Consider the following 26,315-nt stretch of genomic DNA (forward strand, 5'->3'; position numbering starts at 1 on the left):
GTGAATCTTTTGACCAGTGGCGAATATTTCTGTGTACGTCAAGTCGATTCGGGAAGACCTTTTCAAATGAATTAGGCAGCAACTATTTACTTCATTTTTTGTGGAGGGGGAGGGGGCGTGAGCTATTGATTTTTTTTCAGGACAAATTTTGGTGACAAGTCGAAATCAATTTTAGCATTATATATAGTGGCAGCTTAGGGTGAAACAAACAAATTTTTTTTCAGAACCAAAAACTGGAAACATTTTTTGTTTCCAAAACAAAATCCATAGCTCACCACCCCACCCCCTAGCCTTTATGTTTTATACTCGACTATAATAGCCCCCCCCCCCACCACACACACACCCCGAAAATCAATTGGTTGCTGCCTTATGGGTTCGGCAATTATGCTGCTTTGAGTCTTGATTAGGGGTTAATAATAAAAGTACGTTAATTTTTTCTAACAAAAAAAATCTGTAAAATTTGCACAACTAATAATTATCAAAAATATCAATTTTACTTAATAATAGTTTCCTCCTTAAATATATACACGATAAAACTAATGTCCTTAATGCCTAGTGTTGTGTACACTTAACCTACACAAGGCATACATTGACTATCGACTGTGTGTAGGTAAAACATGATTTACACTACATGTAAACATTGAGTTTTATCAATGAGAACGCAATTGTGTTTAGTTTACGTGTGAGTTACACTAACACAACACCGGATTTAGGTCAATGTGAACACGGCCTCAGTGAGTGGAGGGTTGGGATATCGCTAACATGTTTAATCCCGCCTCATTATGTATGTGCCTGTCAGGAGCATGGAATGCAGTGGTTGTCGTTTGTTTATGTGTTAACTATTTGTTTTTCATTTATTTATTTGTTTACAGATAAGGCCGTTAGTTTACTCGTTTGAATTGTTTTACATAAAGCATAAAGCATAAAAGATTTATCTAAAGTCGGTTATACATATAACAATACAACATAAGCTCTGTAGAGCTTTTTTCCGACATATAAGACAAGCACAATACATAAAACACATAAAACATGAAGCACATCAAGCGAAATAAATAATGTTATCAAGCACAGCAATTAATAAGCACAATTAAAAAATATAAGCAAACATAAAATGCAGATCAACTAACATTCATGCAAAGCTATTATAAAGCACTAAAAGTAATTCAAGCATTAAGAACACAAATAAAAAATAAATTATGCCAAATAATTTAAAAGCCAGAGTACACAAGATAAATAAATAAACTGATCTACAGCTCATCAAGATCTGCAGGAGGAACACTGACACGAACTGCCCTCCCAATTACCACCCAAACTCTTAAACTGACCCAATGGCATTTCTTCCCGCATTTTACATTGTCATTTCGGGGCCTTTTAAAGCTGACTATGCGGTATGGGCTTTGCTCATTGTTGAAGATCGTACAATGACCTATAGTTGTAAATTTCTGTGTCATGTTGGTCTCTTGTGGAGAGTTGTTTCATTTGCAATCATACCACATCTTCTTTTATATATATATATCGGCACGATTAAAACAACTTCATCACACAATTTTAGGGGAAACAAGTTCCATTTCAGGAAATCGACAATCGCAGTTGACTTATAAATTACTAAAAAATGTTTTATACATTTATATATCCACTTGTTGAAGCCTACATGAAAATTAGCAAAATCATAAAAACTTTATTTGAGGAACGTCGATTTTGTTACAGTACTATCTTCTGATTTCTTAACTTTTACTTCGAATTATTCTATTTATGTTATCAACTACTCCTTAATTCTATTCAATGCTATCAAGCTGTTCATTAGACTCCGTGTAATATGACTATCATATGCTAATAAATAGGTACATTTTTAGCTCACTTGACTTAAAAGGTCAAACAACATGGCCGACATGGCTAAATATAGAACATAGGGATAAAATGCATTTTTGGCTTATATCAATGGAACTCAAGCATAGAGCAAAAAAGTTTATTAGATTTAGATTTATTTGCCCTGACATTTTCAGACGAATCCGACAACCCGTTGTTAGGTTGCTGCCCTTGAGTGTGTAATTTTACGGAAATTTTGCAGTTTTTTTGTTATCATTATAATATCTAATATTTAATACTATTAATTATGATTTTAACCTTATTTTACATGATTATCTATTAAAGCATCAGTAAATGCAGGTGAGCGACACATGCTCTTGAGAGCCTCTAGTTGAATTATGTACAGTCACAAGATGACAGTATATATTGTCTATGTAAATTATAAACTACGAGGTATAAACACCACTGGTAATAGTTTTCAAAAGGAAAATGCCTGTATAAGTACGTCCGTAATATTATGTTAATAAGGAGCTTACATACAATTGTTGTAATGCATTCGCGTGCATTATGGCCAACAAGACGACCCATGTATCTATTCTAGGTACCTGTGAACGCTATTATATATGCCATATACATGTATTATCATGACTATGCTATGCATGATTTTTGCTGATATATATTTCTCAAGAAGTGTGAAAATTTTGACAAAGAAATGTTGTACACTCTTTGGTTTGGTGGTTTGTCTCTTTGACATATTCCCCATTTCCATTCTCAATTTTATCAAAACAAATATGCTCTTGAAATTTCATTGGTTATATTAATATACTGTACTGCTGATTATTTTCGCGTGTGTAACAATTCACAATTTTCATTGAATAAAGTATACATGCGAAATATTTTGGAAGTTATTATTTTCATGATTTTGGCGGATTCATAACTTTAATCATACCTTTGCATGTTCACTTGCGGTATTTATTCTGAGATTTTATTTTATCCTCGAAAATTTACGCCCCGTAAAAACAACCCAGTATCCGGTATATTTAGCGATAAAGAACTCCATTTTGCATTCGCCATGATGACGTCAGCGTATGTAGATATATATGCGCAGCAATACTTGATTAATGAACAGCTGCGCCATGAGCGCCTGATATGTCCGTCGTCTTGTGTGTGAATTTTTATGCAATAATCAGTAATTATAGTTTCATACATATGGCGTGACAGGTGAGACACCCCCCCCCCTTTTTTCCCTCCTATGTTCTATTTTAGCCATGGGAGCTTTGTTTCTTGACATACAAGGAAATAAAATATAAAATTTATACTAGATACTCTGAAACTCATTTAGCCTACATTGTAAGTTTGACTGAAATTGATACAGCAGTTTCAAAGGAGAAGATTTTTTTTAAAGTAAGTCAACATGAAAAAGTACTTAGACCTTAGTCCAAATAACTATGACATCTTGCATGGTTATTTTTTTTCTGAGAAGCTGTCACAGAAAAACTAAAGTACATGTAACCTTTTCAGACGTCATAATTATTTGGATTTAATAACTATCGTGATAATTTAATAAAAATCAAGAATACAGGTCAAAGAAATCCAAATAATTATGATGCTGTTCCTGACATGCCAGAAAAAATAGTCTTGTTGACCCCTCCCCCCAACAAAAATATAATAAAATAAAATACCATTGCCAGACGTCATAATACATGTATTTAAATTATTTGCGGTACCACGATTTCCCGAGAACTACGAGAACAACATAATATCCCGAAAACAAGATTATATATCCCGAGAACAAGATTTTTAATTGTGTTATAGGTGTTTTTATTGTGTTTTTACTACTTTTTACAATAATAAAGAATATTAATAAGAGATAATACTCGTTTTTATTCCATAAAAATGCAATTTCAGGTCAAAAATTCATTTTCTATGTCTTGTATGCAAAATCCTTGTTGACACAATATGGCGGACATTCTAAAGGTAGACAACTTAAGAAAATCAAAGTATTAGAAGATCTTAGAAGAACTGACAGAAAAGAAAAGTATCAAATGTACTGAAAGAATGGATTTTATTAAAAAAAAATGTTAAACATTCATATAAAACTGATTGTTGTTAATTAATTATATGTCTCTATTGTTTTGTATTTGGACTACTTCTACCTTTAATCATTCAAATCATGATATTCATGATAATAAATTGTTAACTTTTCATGCATTGTAACTTGGATGGAAAGTTATCTTATTGGCACACATGTCACATGTTCTTATGTGATGTACAGTAAATAAACTGTTGGTTTTATAATTTTGCAATTAAAACCAGTAAAATATAAATACATATAATATGTTTTTCTCTGTCATAATGTTGAACGTGTTATTTACGATCATTTACCATCTCCAAATACTAGTAGCAAATATTATGGTATTAATGCATGGGTGTTTTTATGATGGCCCTGTTATGTATGTCCAAGGTCTGTAATAATGTAATAATGTTCCAGGAAGTCTGTAATGGCCCGAGGCAACGCCGAGGTCCAATACAGACATCCGAGACCATTATTACTGACCATTGCTGACCGAGGACATATAACAGGGTCATTATAAAAACACCCATGTCTTAATACATTTATTAACCAACTGAATAAAAGTGTATGTTTTGCTGTCAACTTGATGTACTTTCTACTCTTTTAATGACAGTGTACAGTCAGGGGTGCTACTTAAACAAGTGATTTCAAAATCACCTAATTCAGTGATTTCAGTTTCAGGAAAGAGTTGTCTCTCTTTAATAATAACAGAACTAAATCACTCAAATAAGTGATTATAATTATTAGTGCATTTTACTCAATGATCAACTTTTTGAACTATATTTTGATATGGATTGTTCCCTTTTGACATTTATCAAATCACCTGTTTTTGTGATCTAGCCTTTTTTAAGTATCAGGAACTGACAATTAAAAATGTACTTAATAATGTCTTTTTGCAACCCTTTGCCTTTAAGGATGTACACCTCTGAGGAGCCAAAAATTTCTAGAATTAAACTTTTGTTCTTAACCTGGTTTTTGGGTTTAAAAGACTGTAACGAAATAGTTGGTGAAGAAAAAATCATATTGTGGTGCACTTCTTTTTTTGCTACGGCCCTTTGAAAATGCCCAGTTTTGATGATTTTCCCATTTTTCATCGATTTTCACCTATTTTTGGGCTATTATTGTGAAAAAAATCACAGTTCCACAATAAAACTTTTTTTTATACTTTCTAGAAAGATGAAGGGGACCAATCTGAATAAATTTTACTTAAAAAAATCATAGGTAGGTCATGTAGGTGTTAATATAAGAAAGTTTTATCATATTTTGACGTTTTTTGGTGTAAAATTTACCATGCTGTCAAATTTGTATTTTTGTGATTTTTCTCAGTTTTAAGAACAAAATGCATGTTATTTCAACTTTTTTGTTATAAATGATTGAAAAAATACATATCTAAGAACTTTGAAAAGACCAATATGATATGGGACGTACATGATTCATGTTAAATCATTTTTTGTATCCCTCACCCATTTTCTCAAAAATTTTGATAAATATACTGACTTATTTAAAAATTTGGTCGTAAAATTTGAAAACTGGATTACTCAAAAACCGTTCATTGTAAATACACAATTTTTTCACAGAGTTATGTTTGATTATAATATTTTCAAAATTCATTGATATTTTCCAATTGTATCACATGTTTTGGAAATAATTCAAGAACGAGATTTCAACGAGACTGACAAGACTGAAAAGTCAGAAGAATACATCCTTAATTCTTATTATAAAAATTACATAATTGTTATTTTCCAAAATACTTTTTTCATCTATGCTTTGTAATATTCTTCAATTTCAAGTTGCATTACAGGTCTTGTGATATTAAAAGAGAAGATACAGAGTTCAATAAAATATTTTTGAGAACAAGTCTTTTGTTTTTAAAATATTTGAAGATTGAAGGTTGATAACTATTAGACTGGTTGGTTTTAATTTGTCTGTCATATTTGTTATTTTAATTAACTTTTCAGTTATAAATTATGTTTCTAGTTTGCTCCATGAAAATTAGTTTATATTGTTCATAGTGGGAGGGGCCTTTTAAAGGCAACTATATGGAATGGGTTTTTCACATTGTTGAAGACGGCATAGTTGTCTACAATTGATAACACACCTTCTTTGAATTTCTTGTCTCATTTGCGGTTTCACCACATCTCCTAATCTTTGTAACTAATTTGTGCATATTATTTAAATAGTTTGTCTTTTTGACCAGCTTTAGGCCAAAGATGACATTGCATAATGTCAGATTTTTTATTAAAAAGTGTAATTAGGCCCTGTTTTGCTCCAAGTGTTGAGAGTTTTCCAAATCACATATCTAAGTTATTCGGGAGAAATTTTCAAGGACTCTTTTTAAATCACTGAAACAGATAACTTGAGAAGCAAAAATGTAGTCACTTTAATAAGTGATTATAACATTTTCTTTCAACAGCTCAAAGACCCACCTGCAACAGTGGGATCTAACAGCAAAAACTTGAACCAATAATTGGGCATGATGTGGAGCAAGAATTCATCTTAGGTTTTTATGCATACAGTGTAGTCCAGACCTTATGTTTAATTCATTGCTAAATTTTTTGAATTCATAATTCAGTTTTGATTCTTAATAACTCTACAAAAGAATAACTGCCAAGAGTATACCATGAGAAATGAAGTCAGTAATGAGTTTAATTAGATGATTGTTTTTTTATGAAAAATATGTTAGTTTATAATAACATACATTATAAACATTTTAAACATTATAAACATTACATACATTTGGAAATTAGTATGGCGTTCATTATCACTGAACTAGTATATATTTGTTTAGGGGCCAGCTGAAGGACGCCTCCGGGTGCGGGAATTTCTCGCTACATTGAAGTCCTGTTGGTGACCTTCTGCTGTTTTTTTTTATTTGGTCTGGTTGTTGTCTCTTTGACACATTCCCCATTTCCTATCTCAATTTTATGTAGCAGTTGCATGTTGGTAATTTAAAATAACGAAATCTGAGACTAGCTTATTATTTCATGTATTTGCTCAAAATGAATTTAAATAAATCTTTAATTTTTCAAAAATTTTAATTTTCACTACAGCATTTTAACAGTCATGACATTATAAAGCAGTTACATAACCACATTTAGTAACAATAAATGATAACTTTGACCATAATCATAAGGTTTCCTAATTAACCTCACCACACACCTTTCAAGCAACACATTTCTAGTGTAGTTGGAAAAATAATAATTTGTACTTCACCATCATAAAGCTTTTAATCTACGAATATCCAAGTTATTAAGTTGACAGACGTTTTGTGTTGAAAAACTGGATGAACAGTGATCCCTATATTTGAAAATCAGCGGCCATGTTGAACTCATATTTGATATTAACACTCAGTCTATTTTTCTGTAATGTCCCTATTTTTTTCTGTAATGGTCCTGTTTTTCTAAAATGTAGGATAGAAAGTCACAGACAAAAAGTCACAATTCATTTCTGATTATTTTTTTCGAATAAAAAATGCTTATTTCAACAAAAATATTTTTGTATTTTTCTTGAACTATTGTATATAAACCAACTTTGTTAACAAAATTTATCCCAAAAATATCAAAGATGATCAGAATAATTGTTAAGGAAACAAAATGTCAAAGTTGATTGGCATTTAAATGGCTTCATCATGTTCATGGTGCCAAGAAATATATCTTTTGCATGATTAGAATTAAATAAATCTGCATTATTCAAGTATAATGACACATTTCCTAAACTTTGATATGAATATATGTATTAAAAAGTAAATATTTCAAGATATTTCTCTTATATATCCAAACAAGTTGATTCAAACAATTGTCAACAAATTGTTTGTGACTTTTTGTCCTGCCAAATTTGTGACTTCATGTCCTGTGACTTTTTGTCCTGTGACTTTCTGTCCGTTTACCGTTTTTCTATAGTGGCCCTGATTTTCTGTAATGGCCCTGTATTATTGCCCACTTTGACTGTATATTTAAGCCCAGTTATGTTAATAATAAACAGTCATTTTTGGCAATATTAAATGTACTTAGTTAGTTAATAAAAGTGTGTACGAGTGAGTACTATCTTGTTTGGCTTTCACGTTATAAATATCATCAAGTCTACCCATATATTATTCATTCCGCTAAATGTACTTAGTTAGTTAATAAAAGTGTGTACGAGTGAGTTCTATCTTGTTTGGCTTTCACGCTATAAATATCATCAAGTCTACCCATATATTATTCACTCCGGTTTGTTAAATATAATATATAAATCATTGTCTTCTCATTTACTTACTTCTTTACATGGATGATATAGGTGGAGGGAAAGAAACCAACGTTATCTTTCCAGATCCCTTCCTAAATTATCTGTAAGTTCCTCCTATGTCAGGCGAACAACAATAACGGTGAAGATAGGGATTCGATACAAAACAAATGCGTGCATTATTCATTTTATCAAGGATTTATGTAATATAGGCCTAGGGTAAAGTTTTTTTATAAGTAGACAGAATATGGCATTATGCATAAAATTTATGTAATATAGGGAGGATTCTGTTTAGCCAGGTTTCAATGTATTATCAAGTGTCTCTGAATCAAAATTACCAAAAAGACAAACCTAGAGAAAAGTGGAATGATTGCCAATTAATGAGACAGCTCTCCATCAGAGACCAAATTATGTAGAATTATAATAGGTCAACGTACGATCTTCAACAATGAGCAACACACAAACCGCATAGCAAGCTTTAGAGGCACCGAAATGACAAAATGCAAAAAAAAATAACACAGATTTTATAATTACGCAGATTATTAGAAAACATTAAAAAACAAAAAACAGATATAATATACAGCAATAAATGACAACTGCATAATATGTATCTAATAACTGTGTCTGCTCCATTGGGAAAGTAACGTATTCAGAATGTAAGCCGACGATACCATTTAAAAAATGCATAATCATCATGTTCATGTGTATTATGTGTTCTCATGTGCCTCTGTTACTGACAAAGTCGGCAAAACCGTCACCACACACCTTCTTTTTTTACAAGCATGAAATTTAACATGTTTATCACTTGTCACGTTGTGACTTAAACTGTTTTCCATAGTAATGAGGTTTTCAACTGCGAACTGAATCCTTTACAGTGCCACATACATCACAGTCATAATGCATGTACATACATCACAGTCATAATGCATGTACATACATCATAGTCATAATGCATGTACATACATCACAGTCATACTGCATGTACATACATCACAGTCATAATGCATGTACATACATCACAGTCATACTGCATGTACATACATCACAGTCATAATGCATGTACATACATCACAGTAATAATGCATGTACATACATCACAGTCATACTGCATGTACATACATCACAGTCATAATGCATGTACATACATCACAGTCATACTGCATGTATATACACCACAGTCATAATGCATGTACATACATCACAGTCATACTGCATGTACATTCATCACAGTCATAATGCATGTACATCACAGTCATAATGCATGTACATACATCACAGTCATAATGCATGTACATACATCACAGTCATACTGCATGTACATACATCACAGTCATACTGCATGTACATACATCACAGTCATAATGCATGTACATACATCACAGTCATAATGCATGTACATACATCACAGTCACAATGCATGTTTACCACCTGTATGTTGTTTTTCATGTGGTTTCGTAAAATACTACGCTGATCACTTAATACATGTGAATTTGTTATTTACCTTGCTCACTGAACTCTTTACCACATACATCACAGTCATAAGGTTTTTCACCTGTGTGTGTTCTCATGTGTCTCTTTAAATGAATAAGCTGACTAAACCGTTTACATACATCAAAGTCATAAGGTTTTTCTCCTGTGTGGGTTCTCGTGTGATTCTTTAAATTCCCTAGCTTAATAAACCCTTTACCACATATACCACAGTCATAAGGTTTATCACCTGTATGAGTTCTCATGTGAATCTGTAAATTCTCAAGCAGACCAAATCCTTTACCACACACATCACAGTCATAAGGTTTTTCACCTGTATGTGTTCTCATGTGTCTCTTTAAATGAATAAGTTTATTAAACCGTTTACCACAAACACTACAGTCATGATGTTTTTCTTCTGTGTGTGTTCTCATGTGCTTCTTCAAATTCCCTATCTCACTAAACCCTTTACCACATATATCATAGTCATGAGGTTTGTAACCATTATGTGTTCTTATGTGAAATTGTAAATGACCAAGCTGACTCAACTTTTTATCACAGTCATAAGGTTTATCGCCTGTATGCTTTCTCATGTGTGTCTGTAGATTGCTATATAGGCTGACTGGTTGCAATCAAACTGTAGGAGTTGTGAGAAATATCTATATACCCAAGATGGGGCACACGATCGGACAGACAGTGGTTACAAAGTATAATATCACATATCATGTTTTTCATTCATTGTTTGTACTAAAATCAGGACATTAATTCTCCCAAATTGAAATGTATAACACTGAGTTGTTTATGTTCAATTTCTGGGCCTTTTACAACTTAATTTCTATTCATGAGGTATGGGGTTTTCCTAGTGTTGAGGTCTAATTGGTTGCCTTTAGTTTCTTACAGGATGCATTACGATACTTCATTTATCTTTGGAGGATAGTTGTCTCATAGTATAATAAATAACCAATCATGTATACAGTTTTCCCGTTTAAATGGTTTTACACTAGTAATTTCGGGGCCCTTTATATAGATATAGGAAGATGTGGTGTGAGTGCCAATGAGACAACTCTCCATCCATAGATTGTTGTTCGGTGTGAGCCAAGGCTCAGTGTTGAAGGCCGTAAATTGACCTATAATGGTTTACATTCTTAATTGTATTTTGAATGGAGAGTTGTTTCATTGGCACTCACACCACATCTTCCTATATTTATAACCTAGTCCAACTAATTATGACGTCTTAGAAGGCTATTTAAAAATTTTGCTTTGACTCCATCCTGTGAAGTAAGGCGTCAAAGAAATAAAATATAATAGCCTATCAAGATGTCACAATTATTTGGACCATAATAGAGGGTGGTAAAGGGTTATTTTTGTGCAATGTGGATGCCGTTTTTTTATTTCACGTTAAACAGGTGCCGTGTTCAACGTGTTCTGCTTATTCAATTTTACGTGCATCATGATTTCAAATGCTTATTTTGCGTGCTCGGTATTTTTTTCAAATAAAGTTCAAACTTTAGATGGGGATCATCAAGAAAAAAATTGATTGAATTTTGTTTTTGTGAAAAAGAGGAAAGGCCTATGATCATGATCATGTTGTTCCTTTATAAGCTATAACGTGTATAAGCATTTTTAAAGATCAGGGCCTAGTTGTTCAATACTTTTTTAAAAGCTATAAATCATTTATCATAAATGTGTATATACTAGATGGGGTGAGGGAATATTATGTATAACATAGTTTATATATATATACATATATACTCAGACGTTTTTATACATGATATATATATATAGAATCCCGGCGAGGGAAGAGCCAAACATTTACGAAAGCAAATTTACAGATCTAACATTGTTGGGTTGATGTTTAGATATATATACAACTCGTCTAAACATCCACCCAACAATGATAGATCTGTAAATTTGCTTTCGCAAATTTTTGGTTCTTCCCTTGCCGTGATTCGAACCCATGCTACTGTAATATCGTGACACCCAATCGCCTGCACTGCAGCCGTCCCTCTAGACCACACGACCACCTGGGCACTAAAAAAAAGAGCTTTCGCTGGCCGTATGTTACCTTTCCACGTCAGTTTTAATCTAGCGGCGTACTACAGTACATGATATATAAGGCATGAAGATGTTATTGTTACAGATCAGCTAAATTATCTATAGTAAAGGATCCTACCAATTAATGTAATATACAGTCACAGAAAATAATTATATTTATAAGTACGTCTGAGTCAGTGACAACTCTACAACAGATGTATCCATTGGATCGCCATCAATGATGGTGATACATGGCTGTGTACATAATGTATATACAACTCGTCTAAACATCAACCCAACAATGTTAGATCTGTAAATTTGCTTTCGCAAATTTTTGGTTCTTCCCTCGCCGGGATTCGAACCCATGCTACTGTGATATCGTGACACCAAATCGCCTGCACTGCAGCCGTCCCGCTATATTATATACACGAGGACAGTGACTCGCAGTCACACAAAGATTCAAATAAGTCTTTATTTATCATTACAAAAATTGTTTCACGTTCAACGTGAAATGATATGTCTTATCTCACGTCTTTTCCGTGCAGCCCTTTACCCACCATGCATCATAATAAACCACGTTAAGGTAGATACATGGTATAAAAGCATATACCGCCATCGTGGATTGTATAATCACAGTAAAAAATCGGTCTAGTTATTTGACTAAATCTGCAAATTTGGAGACAGATTTGCAAATTTAAGGTTAGACTGTTTGATAATATAAAGAAAAGATGATTATTTATTTTATTACTCAAAATATTTAAACAAATATATTTGTTTTTGCTTTTAGAATCATTTTTTTCAAATGAGTCATTTAAGGGAAGATAACTCTTTTAGTAAATATTTTATACTAGACTGATAGGGATTTTTTTTTTACTTGTAGCAAGAAAACAAGTTCGGTGACACCATTTTTTCTTTTTATTTTCTTAAACTATAGTACAAAACCTATCTTTTCACAATTTATTTCAAAATTCTATCTCATAGATTTTTTTTTATGCACGCAAATGTGTTTTTCCATTAACAATCTAACCAAATTTAGGCAATTTCAACGACACATAGCTTGAAAAATAGCACGGTGACCCATACTTTTTATTACATTTCTGAAAAGAGCATTCTAAAATCTTCATTTTGGCTAAGTATAAGAAAATTCTGTCTCAAAAAATATTTACTTATGATCTACCTTAACGTAAAATGATGTCTTATCTCACGTCTTTTCCGTGCAGCCCTTTTAAGTTTACCCACCATGCATCATTATAAACCACGTTCAACGTGAAATGATGTCTTATCTCACGTCTTTCACGTGCATCCCTTTACCCACCATGCATCATAATAAACCACGTTCAACGTGAAATGATGTCTTATCTCACGTCTTTTCCGTGCAGCCCTTTACCCACCATGAATCATAATAAACCACGTTCAACGCGAAACGATGTCTTATCTCACGTCTTTTCCGTGCAGCTCTTTACCCACCATGCATCATAATAAACCACGTTCAACGCGAAACGATGTATTATTTCACGTCTTTTCCGTGCAGCCCTTTTAAGTTTACCCACCATGCATCATTATAAACCACGTTCAACGTGAAATTATGTCTTATCTCACGTCTTTCACGTGCAGCCCTTTACCCACCATGCATCATAATAAACCACGTTCAATCCTGAAGTTCATCATAGTTTTCACGTTATAAACAGTATTACGTATGCCCATTTATTGATCACTCCAGTTTGCAAAGAAAAAAATAAACCATTGTCTTCTAATCATATGTAACCGGAGTGGCTTTTACGTTGCGTATTGTCTGTGTCAACTTTTTACATATTATACCCCAGACCGTGTAAAGAGTAGGTATCGGAATCCTGACTACGGTCTCTGATCCTTCATATTCAGTGGCTTTGTAGAACTTAACACAGGCAAGTTTTCATAGTTTTTTATAATAAATTACAATTTAGCAAATATCAACAATATTATAAAGATAAAAGTATTCAAATGTAAATAAGTTAAAAATCACATAAAAGTGACAAAATATGGTGAGGTCTGTGCAAGACCAGCAAGACTGAAGATAGATATTTTGTTCTATATAAAATTATAACCGTGAAATCTTACAGTTAGTTGTTAGGTCTGTGCAAGTCCATCAGGCTTTCTATATGTAATGCTATACTCATAATGACTAGTGTCGACAAGCAGTGTTGCGTAGCTGTTCTTTTAATTATATGCAAGTTTTTTTTAACGACCTTGATTTTTTTGGAAAAAAAGTTTGTTTTCATTTTTTGGAGAAAAAAAATATTTTTGTTTCACCCTCAGCTGCCACTATCTTTGATGCTAAAATTGAAAATTGAAAGAAAAAAATTGTTTTCGACTTGTCGCCAAAAAAAAAATAGATTGTCTTTCGCCGTAGCCGCCCCCTCTCCCCCCGAAAATCAAATGGTTGCTGTTTAATAGCCGTTTTATATAAGTACACCAGTCTGCTACATAGTTTCTCTGTTTATATTCAATTTAATTCAAAGTTTTAATGCCATATAACAACAACAAAAACAATTAAAGACAATAACTAAGTAACTCAATATATGATATAGTACAATACAATACATAGAGAATAATACATGGCAAAATCCGTATCATATGTCGTATCATCCCGAGACATCAATATCAGCCCGAGGGCCCTTAGGCCCGAGGGATGATATTGGTCGAGGGTGATACGGCATGTGATACGGATTTTGCCATGTATTATACGCTTTATCATATATTTCAACAGAAGAGTTTTATATTATATGAACTGTTTTCTGATCTGATTGTCTTGTTTCAAAGCTTTAAAATAACTGCTCAATTATTTATACGAAGCACCTAGGTTACCTTACAATCTGGTTTTTTTTAATATATTTTGATTTATTATTGTATAATTTTGAGTGTTTTGTATTTTTTATAGTTGCATTTAGTGTGCCAAAAAATTTGTTGTAAAAACTTGATGTTCGTGACGTCACATACAATATGAAAACTTGATGTTCGTGACATTACAGACCAAACAATGACGTAATTCAAAAAAATTACCTATTTTTAGAAAAAAAATTCTTAAGCAAAAAAAAAACAAAAAAAACTGACTTTAATAAATTAGTTTAGAAAAAAAAAAAAAAAAAAAAAGGCATGCGATACGGGTTTTACCATGCGATACGGGGTATGCGATACGGGTTTAGCCATGCGATACAGGGTATGCGATACAGGGTAGGTGATACAGACTGGAAAAAAGAACCTTTATTAGATATACAAAATAGCTGTATTTTGTACTAAATATATGATAAAATACAATATTTTATTAACGTCTCACCTTTTACATAGCAATACATAACACATTGATTAAAACAAATTACACATAGGTTTTGGCACACACACGTATATTGTTTACACCACCTAGAACAGGGGCGGATTTAGGCGGGGGCGTGGCGGGTCATTTTTAAACACATCAACACAACTTTCAGTATATTAACATCACATAAGTGTGGTCCATAACTAATAAATCATAAGTGTCCCTCGTTTCTCCTTTTCACGGTGGGTATAAGGTTGTCCTGCGAAAGAACGTTCTGTGCTGGTGATTTGGTCCTGACGGGTGCTGGTGATCAATAAAAAATGTAAACTAAGTCGAAAATCATGTATTTTGACGTTTTCTCTCATAAAAAATGGAAGGGAACAGTTTGATATTTTTATGCCCCATCTACGATAGTAGAGGGGCATTATGTTTTCTGGTCTGTGCCTCCGTTTGTCCGTTCGTTCGTGCTGCTTCAGGTTAAAGTTTTTGGTCGAGGTGGTTTTTGATGAAGTTGAAGTCCGATCAACTTGAAACTTAGTACACATGTTAACTATGATATGATCTTTCTAATTTTAATGCCAATTTTAAAGTATTGAACCCAATTTTACGGTCCAGTTAACATGTAAAATGAAAGAGCGAGTGGGGCATTCGTGTACTATGGACACATTCTTGTTCAATTTTGTTTCTTATGGATTCATAGGCAAACCATTAAAAAGTTGACCCTCTGAACTGTTTCAGTAAGCGTAACACATTTTAAAGTGAAATTGTACAATGACAGCCGAGTAACTTGATTATCTTTTGGAGAATTCAAACTATCCGTTGACAATGGGGAATGTGACCTTTGAATAAAAAATTAATGGTTCCAAACTTACTTTGCCAAACAATGCATCTCTCTAAAGTGCTATTCAAAGCCCAATTTTGTTTAAACACCAAAAGTTTAAACACTAGTGAACTAAAAATATAGCCAATATCTAGATGTCCCAATTTCGCAACTTGTTACAGGTTACACAGTGATATTATAATGAGGTTTTTGTTATCACTTATTCATATCACACTCCGTTCAGTGCGAGAACTATCTCTTTGTTTTAGTATATGACTTTTGTGTACATTTATAAGATACTTTATATTTCACATTTGAAAGAATTATTGTAACCATGGTAACATTGTTTACTCGTGTGGCAATGTATTTAATACATTTTTTTGCTATTCTGTGCCATGATGCTATTTATTTGGTTAAACTGTATGGAAGGTCAAAACTGATCTTATCAAGACAGTTTTGACGTTCCATATAATTGTTATTTGTTTGTTATAATGTACCAAACCTACTGTAATTGCTTATGGAAGTTAACAGACGGACCTAATCACGTTCAATGCTCCAATAATGGATATTATGTTTTTTGGTCAGTCTGACCGTTTGTTTTTTGTCCGTCTGTCCGCTTCAGGTCAAAGTAATTTGTTAAAGTTTTTGGTCGAGGTAGTTTTTGATGAAGTTCAAATCCAATTAATTAACTTGAAACTTAGTACACATGTTACTTATTTTAATGCCAAATTACAGTTTTTATTCCAATTTCACGGTCCACAGAACATACAAAATGATCTGAGTGATGATGGGGCATCCGTGTACTATGAAATCAGGGGCGGATCCAGTCATTTAAAAAAGGGGGTACCAACCCAGGACAAAAGAGGGTCCAACTATATGTCCCCATTTAAATGCACTGATCGTCCACGAGAAAGGGGTTCCAACCCCCGGAACCCCCTGGATCAACCACGGAAATGAGGTCTGGTAAACCCTGTTGGGCAGATATGTAGACCATGCAAATAACACTCATGCCAAATACAAATATTTTTACTCAAAATAAATGAATAATCCAGATGACAAAATACTCATTATTTTTTTTAGAAATAGATGAAACAAAAAAAAAAGGTCATGGACAAATCAAAGACAGAAACAAATGCGTTCCATTATTATAATTCATATATTTTTTTAATTCCTTTGACCATCTTATGAAATAAAACTATCGACTGCATATATATATATCTTGCTTCCTTTGTCAAATTTAGCAATTCCAACATTCATAGCTATTTTGTTTCAAGTTCAAAGAGTCAAAGTTTTTTTCCCTTGACATGTACGGAAAAGTTCAACATAGTTACATTTGATTTCATATAATTGCACGATAAGCGCGCACTGATTCCCGGACGTTTAAATGTATGAAACAGGTACTTCTGGTCTAAACAGCTGGTCAAATATCTTAATCTTATATTTTAAGAAATGTTTTACATGGTACTTCGTGTTCTCATATCTCTTAGCTATTTTCAATTCACACTAAAATAATACAACGGTTTTACTGACTGACACCGTTCCAACTACATTCACTGGTCAACAACGAGCAAACTACAAACCGCACAGCAAGCTTTAGTGGCCTCAAAATGTCAAAATGTAAAACATTTGTGTAAAACAATTGAATCGAGTAAACTGACGCACTGATTTTACATTATACTGATTATTACAATACAGTCATCGAAAAATAATAAAAATGCTGTGCAATATATGACAACTACATCATCATGTATCTTCATGCAATTACATCAGATTTCAGTGAGTATGTAGCTTAGGTAAACTACCCTCCTTTAATAGTAGACTGGCCCAACAGATAACCAATATATCTCTCTGTAGGACTAAGCTACTTTAAAAGGAGGGTAGTATACCTTACCTAACAATGACTTCACGGTTCAGCTAACGAGCAAGGTAACCAAAGATATTACCATTAGCTACATACTGACTGAAATCTGCTGTAACGTGATTCAATTCTGTTCTCATGTAAATTCTGCAATTTACTAAGACGAATCTAAATCTTCACCACAAACCTCAGTCATGGAGTTTATCACCTGAAGGGTATGTTATCTCATGTGTCTGTGTAAATTTCCAAGCTTACTCAACCCTTTACCACATATTTTAATTTTAATAAAATAATATTTTGTTTGCACTCCAAATTCTGATTTTTATAAAAATTAATTCAAGTTGTATTAAGTTCTAATTTTTATTTTGTGTATGTATTCATCTTACTCCAGCTTTTTGATTGGTTATATAAGTAAGTAAGTAAGTAAATTATTTATTATAGTGACATGTGTTTTCACAAAATTTATAATACAATGATATATAAAAACAATAATTAGAACACCAGACCCTTTGGGTCTATAAGTCACTTTAAACATAGATTTCAATGGTACGACGAACAAAAATAAATAAAATGTTATCGAAAATGTTCATATAAAAAGTTTTTTCTCTTATTGAAAGCTTCCAATAGATATTTAGCAGTTTTTCTCGGGTTTTGACATAGTAAATATTTAAACTGTTCTTCATTTGAAAGTATACATAAATTGTCTATTTGAGAGAAATGTTGCAGTCGCAGATTGTTATAAAAGTTACAGTTGATAAGGAAATGAAATTCGTTTTCCACACAGTTATCGCTACACATTTTACATAAACGGTCACATTCGTCTTCACCTACAAAACGACCAGTTTCTAACCTGAGTGGAAGAATGCCACACCTGAGTTGCGCTATTATGGATCTTTCAGTACGGTTAAGATTAAGTTCAATGTATTGTTCACAGCAGTATTCAGATTTTATGAGCCTGTATGTTCGTAGTTTCGGAAAGTTTGTTAAACCTTTCTGCCAATCTGCGGAGCATTTATCTTTGAGCAATGTTTCACACATCAGTGAATCGCAAGTGTTTTTGTAATAAAATTGTTCTCTAGTCCTATAACTGACATAATGTTTTTCACTTCGGATGACCAATTGTTCATGCAAATTTCGTAGTCCCAATTGAAGACGCGTTTACATATACGAGTGTCGTCCATTGATATAAGCTTGTTCCAATACCTTATCATATTGCACCATCGTCGTTCCTTTGAGTTCACCCAACCAACTTCACCGTTAATTGCAAATGTCGGTGCAAATTTATGGACGCCAAGAAAATAACGAATTGCTTTGTTCTGGATTTGATTCAAGCAAGCAAAGTCTTTGTATCCCCAGATCGAAGAGCTGTAGTCAAGCACTGGTACTACACAAGAAGTAAAAAGTTTCTCAAAAGTTTTAATTCCGAAGTCTTTTAGATGATGAATCTTGGAGATAACTCCTCCTAACGCTCTACCTCCAGCTTCTGATAGTCTATTTGCATTGTCTTTAAAGTCCTTTAGGTCGTGAAAAGTTACACCGAGGTATTTGTATGTGTCAGTTATTTCAAGTAGATTGTCACCGATTTTGAACTGGAATTCACTTCTTTTAGATCGAGACGGACGGAAATGCATAACTTTTGATTTCTCTGTATTTATCAAAACACGCCATCGCTTGCACCACTCATGGACTTTATCAAGCATGCATTGCATGTCAGTTTCGGATGATGCCAACAAGACTATGTCGTCCGCATATAAAAGTAACGAAAGCGTTGAGTCGCCAATATTTACACCAAGTCCGAGACTGTTTACTTCCTCTACCAGATCGTTGATAAAAATTGAAAATAACGTCGGGGATAAATTATCCCCTTGTTTAACACCAGAACTACATACAAACCACTGTGAAAGTTTGTTGTTCACACGAACACAAGCAGAAGTACTAAGGTAAATGTTTTTAATCGAATTGTAAATTTTCCCATCAATGTTATTTAACAAAAGCTTATATAACAGCAAATCTCGGTCAACAAAATCGAACGCTTTCTTAAGATCAATAAAGGTTGCAAATGAAGTCTTCAGGTTTCTCGATACAGCATTAAGAGTAAATACATGGTCCTCACACGATCGATCGGAGCGAAAACCGTTTTGTTCGTCTGCTAAAATATCGTTGGACTCTAAATATGATGATAATCGACTGTTTATGAATGCACTGTACAGTTTTGATATACAAGTAAGTAAACTAATTCCTCTGTAATTGAGAGGTACACGTGGATCGGAAGATTTGTCTTTTAGAATTGGACAAAGTATAGCTTGTCTCCAAACAGACGGAATTATACTGGTTTCAAAAATCAGTTGGAACAAGGAATGAATCACGGCCACTATAGGTTCATACTTCAGTACTTCGTATGGAATACTATCTATACCACAACTTTTGCCGTTTTTTGTTTTGTACACAAGCCGTCGAACTTCTTCGATGGTTATAGTTGTATTTATTTCTTGATTTTCATCATAAAGCGGGTCAAGCATTTTGTCCTCTAACGACGATTTGTGTGTTGAAACTTGCCTATAAAATTCATCGTCGAAATTTGAAGCGGCATTATCCGTATTGTATATGTTCTGAAATTCCGTTTTCCATTTATTCAATATAGTTTCATCATCCGTGAGAATCGTTCCATCTTCGCCGTATACCTCCAACGGGATTCTCTGGGTTTTACGAGGTCCGAGTTTTTTAATTTTTTCCCAAAACTCATTAGGGTTCGATGTTGTCATGTTTTCAACTTCAACACAAAATGAATGTCTAAATTGTCGTTCACATCGCTTTAAAGTGCGGTCAAATATATTCTGGGCAGTATGAAATTCTTTACGGAGTTTACGTTTAACGGACAAATTACCTCTAAATTTAAGAAATCCTTTTTCTTTATTACGCATTGAATGCCACAGTGAGCCAAGATGTTCATTCCAATAAGGTTTTCCCACTTTAAAACGTTTACTTGTCTTTCTACTACTGTCGAGAACTGGAATTTTAGCGTTCATTTCGTCAATAATAATATTACACAAATCGGAATATATATTATCCATATTAGTCTGATTTTCTCTTGTGGTTTCTATTCTGAATATCAAAGTTTGCAAAGCGGTTTTACGCATGTCCGACGCAAGAAAATCATTTGGTATTGAGTTTAATTTGTATCGTTTTGGCAGAGAACTCGTAACTTGGTATGATTCGTTAGCTTCCTCGTAGGTTTTGAATTCTGTTAATATAACGGAATGATCAGGAACTTTACTTCTTTCTCCAAGAAACTCAAAAAGATTGAAATTTTCAACTATTGATCGTGCAGTAATAACTTGAAATGACGTTATCAGTTTTAGAGCGTCATGCGGAACGCAAATATAGTCCACTACTGATTTTCCTCTACCGGAAACGTTTCCTCTACCGGAAACACAAGTGAAGTCATCATGTACAGGGTCATACCTTCCGTTCAAAACACACATTTTCGACTCATTTAAAAATTCTATGAAAGATTTCCCATGTTGATTTTTAGTTTTATCTATTACATTTCTAGTAGGAATACAATCAAATTCAGAGTAGTCTTTTAGGTTTCCTATTCGAGAATTGAAATCACCGCATAGAATAATCATATCGCTCTCAGATTGGTCATACATATTTGTTAGAACCTGAGCAAAAAAACCTTGTGAATCTCTGCCCCAAATGGAGGTTTCAGGCGGTAAATAACATGAAAGTACTGTAAAGGTAAAATTTGTAGATTTTGATGTAAAACGAACACAAAATATTCCTTCAAAGCTACCGTCAATCAGTTCGCAGTTATAATCGTTCAATATCCATTGTTTTATCAGGAGTCCGACTCCACCCGAACCTTTTGGAGCATTTCGATGAATGCAATGTCTGTTTAAGCCTTTCCATGTATACCCGTCTACTTGTAAATTGTCAGTTGATTTAAGGTGTGTTTCGCATACACTAAAAATGTCAGCATCGATGCTACAAACAATGTTTTTTCGCAATAAACTGTTGTTCTGTGTCCATCCGCAAGCGTTGAAATGTCCGACTTTAATAACACCATTGCGTCGGGTTATATCCTATCTGTGCGCGCCGCCTTGCGAGTTTTGAGCTTCCATATTTTCTGTTGGGTTGCCGCCGTTGTCATTCGTTTCCTCATTTCTTTTTCGCAGTATACGCCCGTTTCCCGTCATTCGGTATGCGTTCCCCTGTGGGAGTTCTCGAAGTATCATACGCGTGTTTGTTTCCAATAACCTTTCAACTCTAGATTTTGCACTTTGAATGAAAATGTTATTAAAATGATCGTCGTTTTTCAGCTTGTGCTTGTTTCGTAGTATCTTTATTTTTTGTTGTGCGTTTTGGAGACTGACTTTCACAAGTCCTGGTTTACTTGGTATCCTTTGCTTTAGGCGCGTTATTGCGGCTATCTTAACACTAGATGATACATCTTCACCCAATTTACATATTACTTCGTTCATTTTATCCGTTAAATTCTCTTCGTCCGTATGCGGTAGATTTTTAACTATCACCGTTACTTCATTATTGTTTAACGGATTGTTTTGATCATTAAACGACGGGTTTGGGCCTTGGGCAATTAAATTATCTGGATTTATTTCAATGTTACAAGATTGATCGTTTATATAAATATACAGTGTTAATTTCCATTGTTTAACCCAAGCGTACATTTTAGAAATGAAAAATTGAATGAAAACTACGGTTCCTAATTTGTGCATTGGGATTAAAAATTCGATATGTATCATTACTTTCTTTTGTTTACAACTCTGTCTTCTATTGTTCTTATTGACATAACTGCACGACTCGATCCTACATTATATGTGGTAGGATAATCGTTGCAAATAATCCTGCTCAAACTTTAGTGAAAGTCGGCCGGATTTAACTTTGTTTTGTTGCGAGAGTTTATATTCTTTGTTGAAGGCAATTGTAGTGACTTGGTATACAAGTACCATTCAATTGAGTTTAGTTATGTCTTGTGTTTCAGTCTCTGCCCTAGGTTTTCTATATTTTGCATTGTAGTGCATCATGACATAAGACATTGTTACGTGTACCATGATGAGCTTTCGCGCAAGACTGCTGTGTGAATTTTCACATGGAACATTTGGACTTTGACTTTTTGACTCCCGACCTACATGTATGTACGTTGAATGTGTCATCATGTTGCAGTGTGTTCCTCGGTATATTACCTTGACCTCAAAATATAATTTTCAATTGACCTTGCTTCTGAATATGTTGCATGTAGATGTGTTGTCATAAGATGACTAGTCTATTGGCACGATAAACTTCATATGAGCTTGACCTTTGCCCTCAATGTAAAACTTGTATATTTTGTTTGAATTAAATGGAGAATTAACTGTATGATTGGCACTCGTACCACATCTTCTTAGATATATTAGATATAAAGATATATTGTTAGTTTTGTGTACCACGATGACCCTTTTCTCAAAATCCACTTTGGGTTGGGTTTTTTTGGTCAAGGATCTCTTGACCAGACTATAACTTGTTGACTCTTGACCTTTGCATATTGGATGTGTCTTCTGGTATGATAAGTCAGGAGTCTCTGGTTTTTGTTAGTATTGTATGATTTTAATTGTAAGTTTATTTTATTATTTGGAGTTTGAACTGGAACACATTTTGTTAAGGACCAGCTGAAGCCTTCCTCTGAGCGAGGGATTTTCTCGCTTTGTTGAAGATATAAAAATGAAGATGTTGTATGATTACCAATGGGACAATTATCCACAAAAGACCAAAATGACACAGACATTAGCAGCTATAATGGTTTACTTTTAAAAATATTATTTGGATAGAGAGTTGTCTCATTGGCACTCACACCACATCTTCCTATATCTATAGGTTACCGTACGGCCTTAACAATGAGCAAAGCCGATACTGCAGTCAGCTATGAGGACCAATGAGTGGCCTTTGGCTGCTTTCTGCCCTTTTTGCAATGTAACTGTCTCTTTTACACATTCCACATTTCCATTCTCAATTTGTAAGAATGTTTGGTTCAGATGAAACTAAATCTTTTAATTTCCGTGAATATCAAGTAAGAAAATTTACTGCTTCAGTAGCATCGTGTGCTGCCAGTTGTGATAGATAATGTAAAATGTTTAACTCCAGAGGCGGATTTAGGGGGGCAGGGGGCCCGGCCCCCCCTTTTGGGAAAAATTGTGGTTGCTTATATAGGGAATCACTGAAGCGCAACTGAAGCGGGCCCCTCTTAGGTCAGTCAGTGGGCCCCACTTATGAAAATGTCTGGATCCGCCACTGAACTCATTTTACCTTAGATTTCATTTCATGGACATGTAGGTGGTGGATAGTCTGCTTTTACATCATAAAAATTCACACTGACGAAATACGCATATCAATAAACTGAACTCAATGCTAAGAACCTTTAAAGTACACTTAGACAGAGAGCTCAACCTAGTGAAACACTTTGTTAAGTTGGTCACATTCAACTTGGAATATCACTGTCTGTTACCAAACTGCACCGAGATTCTGAAAAAAAATGTGCAAGTTACTTCTGTAAGTCTATTCAAAGAAGAACTCAATGGAAGTAAATAAGCTGATTAATGAAATAAATGTAGAATATGTCTATTAACCACAGATGACCCTGCTTGTGAGAAAAATGAGTAAACTTTCACATAAAATAGATGCCGGATTCGCGTAATTTTGACCGTTTTGTGTTCATAAGCATTGTGAAAAAGTTTCAAAACATTTGGTTGAGGTAAATTAAAGTTAAAGAACGGAAACAATGGTTTTAGCAGTTTTCCTATCTCAAGGCTCCGGGTTGACATTTGTATCATTGGTACTCGGACAACAACTTTTTACATCTAAAAACTCATGAACAGTGTCGCCATCGGGACCCAATATCGAACTTAATAGATCTATGTTATTGGGTAATGTGAATCGCGTATAAGGTTCCTAACATTTCATTGAGTCAGACTTATTTAAGAGAAAGGAAACGAAAGAGTCAGCACTTATGTTTTTAAAGGGACATGATAACTCTTAAACGGTAAAAGTGACACTTAAAAATTTGATTTTGTGTTGAGGTGTGGATCCCGCTTACATGCTCAACTCCTCCTTATTCGGTATGTATGTGCCTGTGGTAAGTCAAGAGCCTGTAATTCAATAAATGTTGATTTTATGTGTTACAGACTTGTTTTTCGATCATTTTTTGTTTGTTTATTTTCTCGTTTGAATATTGTTTTACAATGTCATTTCAGTGCCTTTTATTGCTTACTATATGCAGTATTGACTTTGCTCATTGTTGAAAGCTGTGTATGACCTATGATAGTTGTTAGTGTTTGTGTCATCTGGTCTTTTCTTTTGTGGAGAGTTCTCATTGGCACTCATGCAACATAAGGGGGAGGGTTAGATCCCGCTTACATGTTGAACCCCGCCTTAATTTATGTGCACGTACCTATCTTGTTTTTCAGTTATTTTTTATACATAAATTAGACCGTTTGTTTTCTCGTATTGTCATGTCGGTGCCTTTAATAGCTGACTTTGCGGTATGAATCTTGCTCATTGTTGAAGACTGTGTGGTGTCCTAGGCTACATTGTATAATTGTTAATTTCTGTGTCATTTAGTCTCTTGTGAAGAGTTCTCATTGACATGCATGCACCAGCTTCTTTTATTTATTGTGTATAAGTTTTGAAGTATTTGGTTGAGGCAAACTAAAGTTAGGAGAGCGGAACCCGTTTTTATGGGACGTTCGGGACAGATTAGTGTAACTCTTTATGCCCCTTAATCATGGCGCCAACACAGAAGTTCTGACTATTGTGCTTATGATACACATCCCACTAACACTGTCATTAACACATCTTAACATAATTTTATTATAAAAATTTTCAATCTTAATTTTGATTTCTTTATTTTTGGCCGAATGATTATATGCATGCCCTTTACAATGACTGAATAAGTATCAAATTTAACAAATTTATTGTACATAATCATACATTTTATTATACTTTATAACTTTTTTCCAACTAGTTAAAGCTTACCAACTTATTGATCATCGCTTTCCGTTATATGTCTTTTAACATTCTGTTTTGAACAAAAAGATTTGTTGCATATACTTCCCATGTATTTCAAATCTGACATTATTAAAAAGCCATTAAATAAAATTCAGTCGAACTTGATAATAAATGTGCAATCAAATATTTATATTAAATAAATGCAAGTCGTCAACTGGTCAAGTGGCTAGATGCACATATTGTTAGCCATATAAACAACATGTACTTTCGTGGGGGAAAAATTGTGGATTATATAGGGAATCATTGAAGCATGACTGAAGCCGCCCCCTTAGAAAAAGTTCTGGATCAGCCTATGTCAATACATATTTACGTAAATAAGGGATGAGTAAAGGGGAAAAAAGAAAACAAAACGACTGCATTAAATAAAAGGATGGTCGATGTACTGTATACTTCGTTTTTTTTAAAATCTATACGATATGCTTTATTTTATCTAGTTTCCTTATCAAAATAATTAAAATGAGAAGATAAATACCTTAAAGCTTCCTTTACCGTCAATCCTCAACTGTTTAATGTTATAAAATAATTATAGCGTCTTTGACCTACTTTACCTTTTTATTCGGAGACTTGCGGTTATCTTCTGTTATGTTCAACGGGAACATTAGAATGATCTAGAATAGAACCCAGATGGAACCAAGAAATCGGGTTGCCTTAACCAAACAACCCGGATGATGAACCAGTTACC

Source organism: Mytilus trossulus, chromosome 5 (assembly GCF_036588685.1).
Source record: "Mytilus trossulus isolate FHL-02 chromosome 5, PNRI_Mtr1.1.1.hap1, whole genome shotgun sequence".
Classification (NCBI taxonomy): Eukaryota; Metazoa; Mollusca; class Bivalvia; order Mytilida; family Mytilidae; genus Mytilus; species Mytilus trossulus.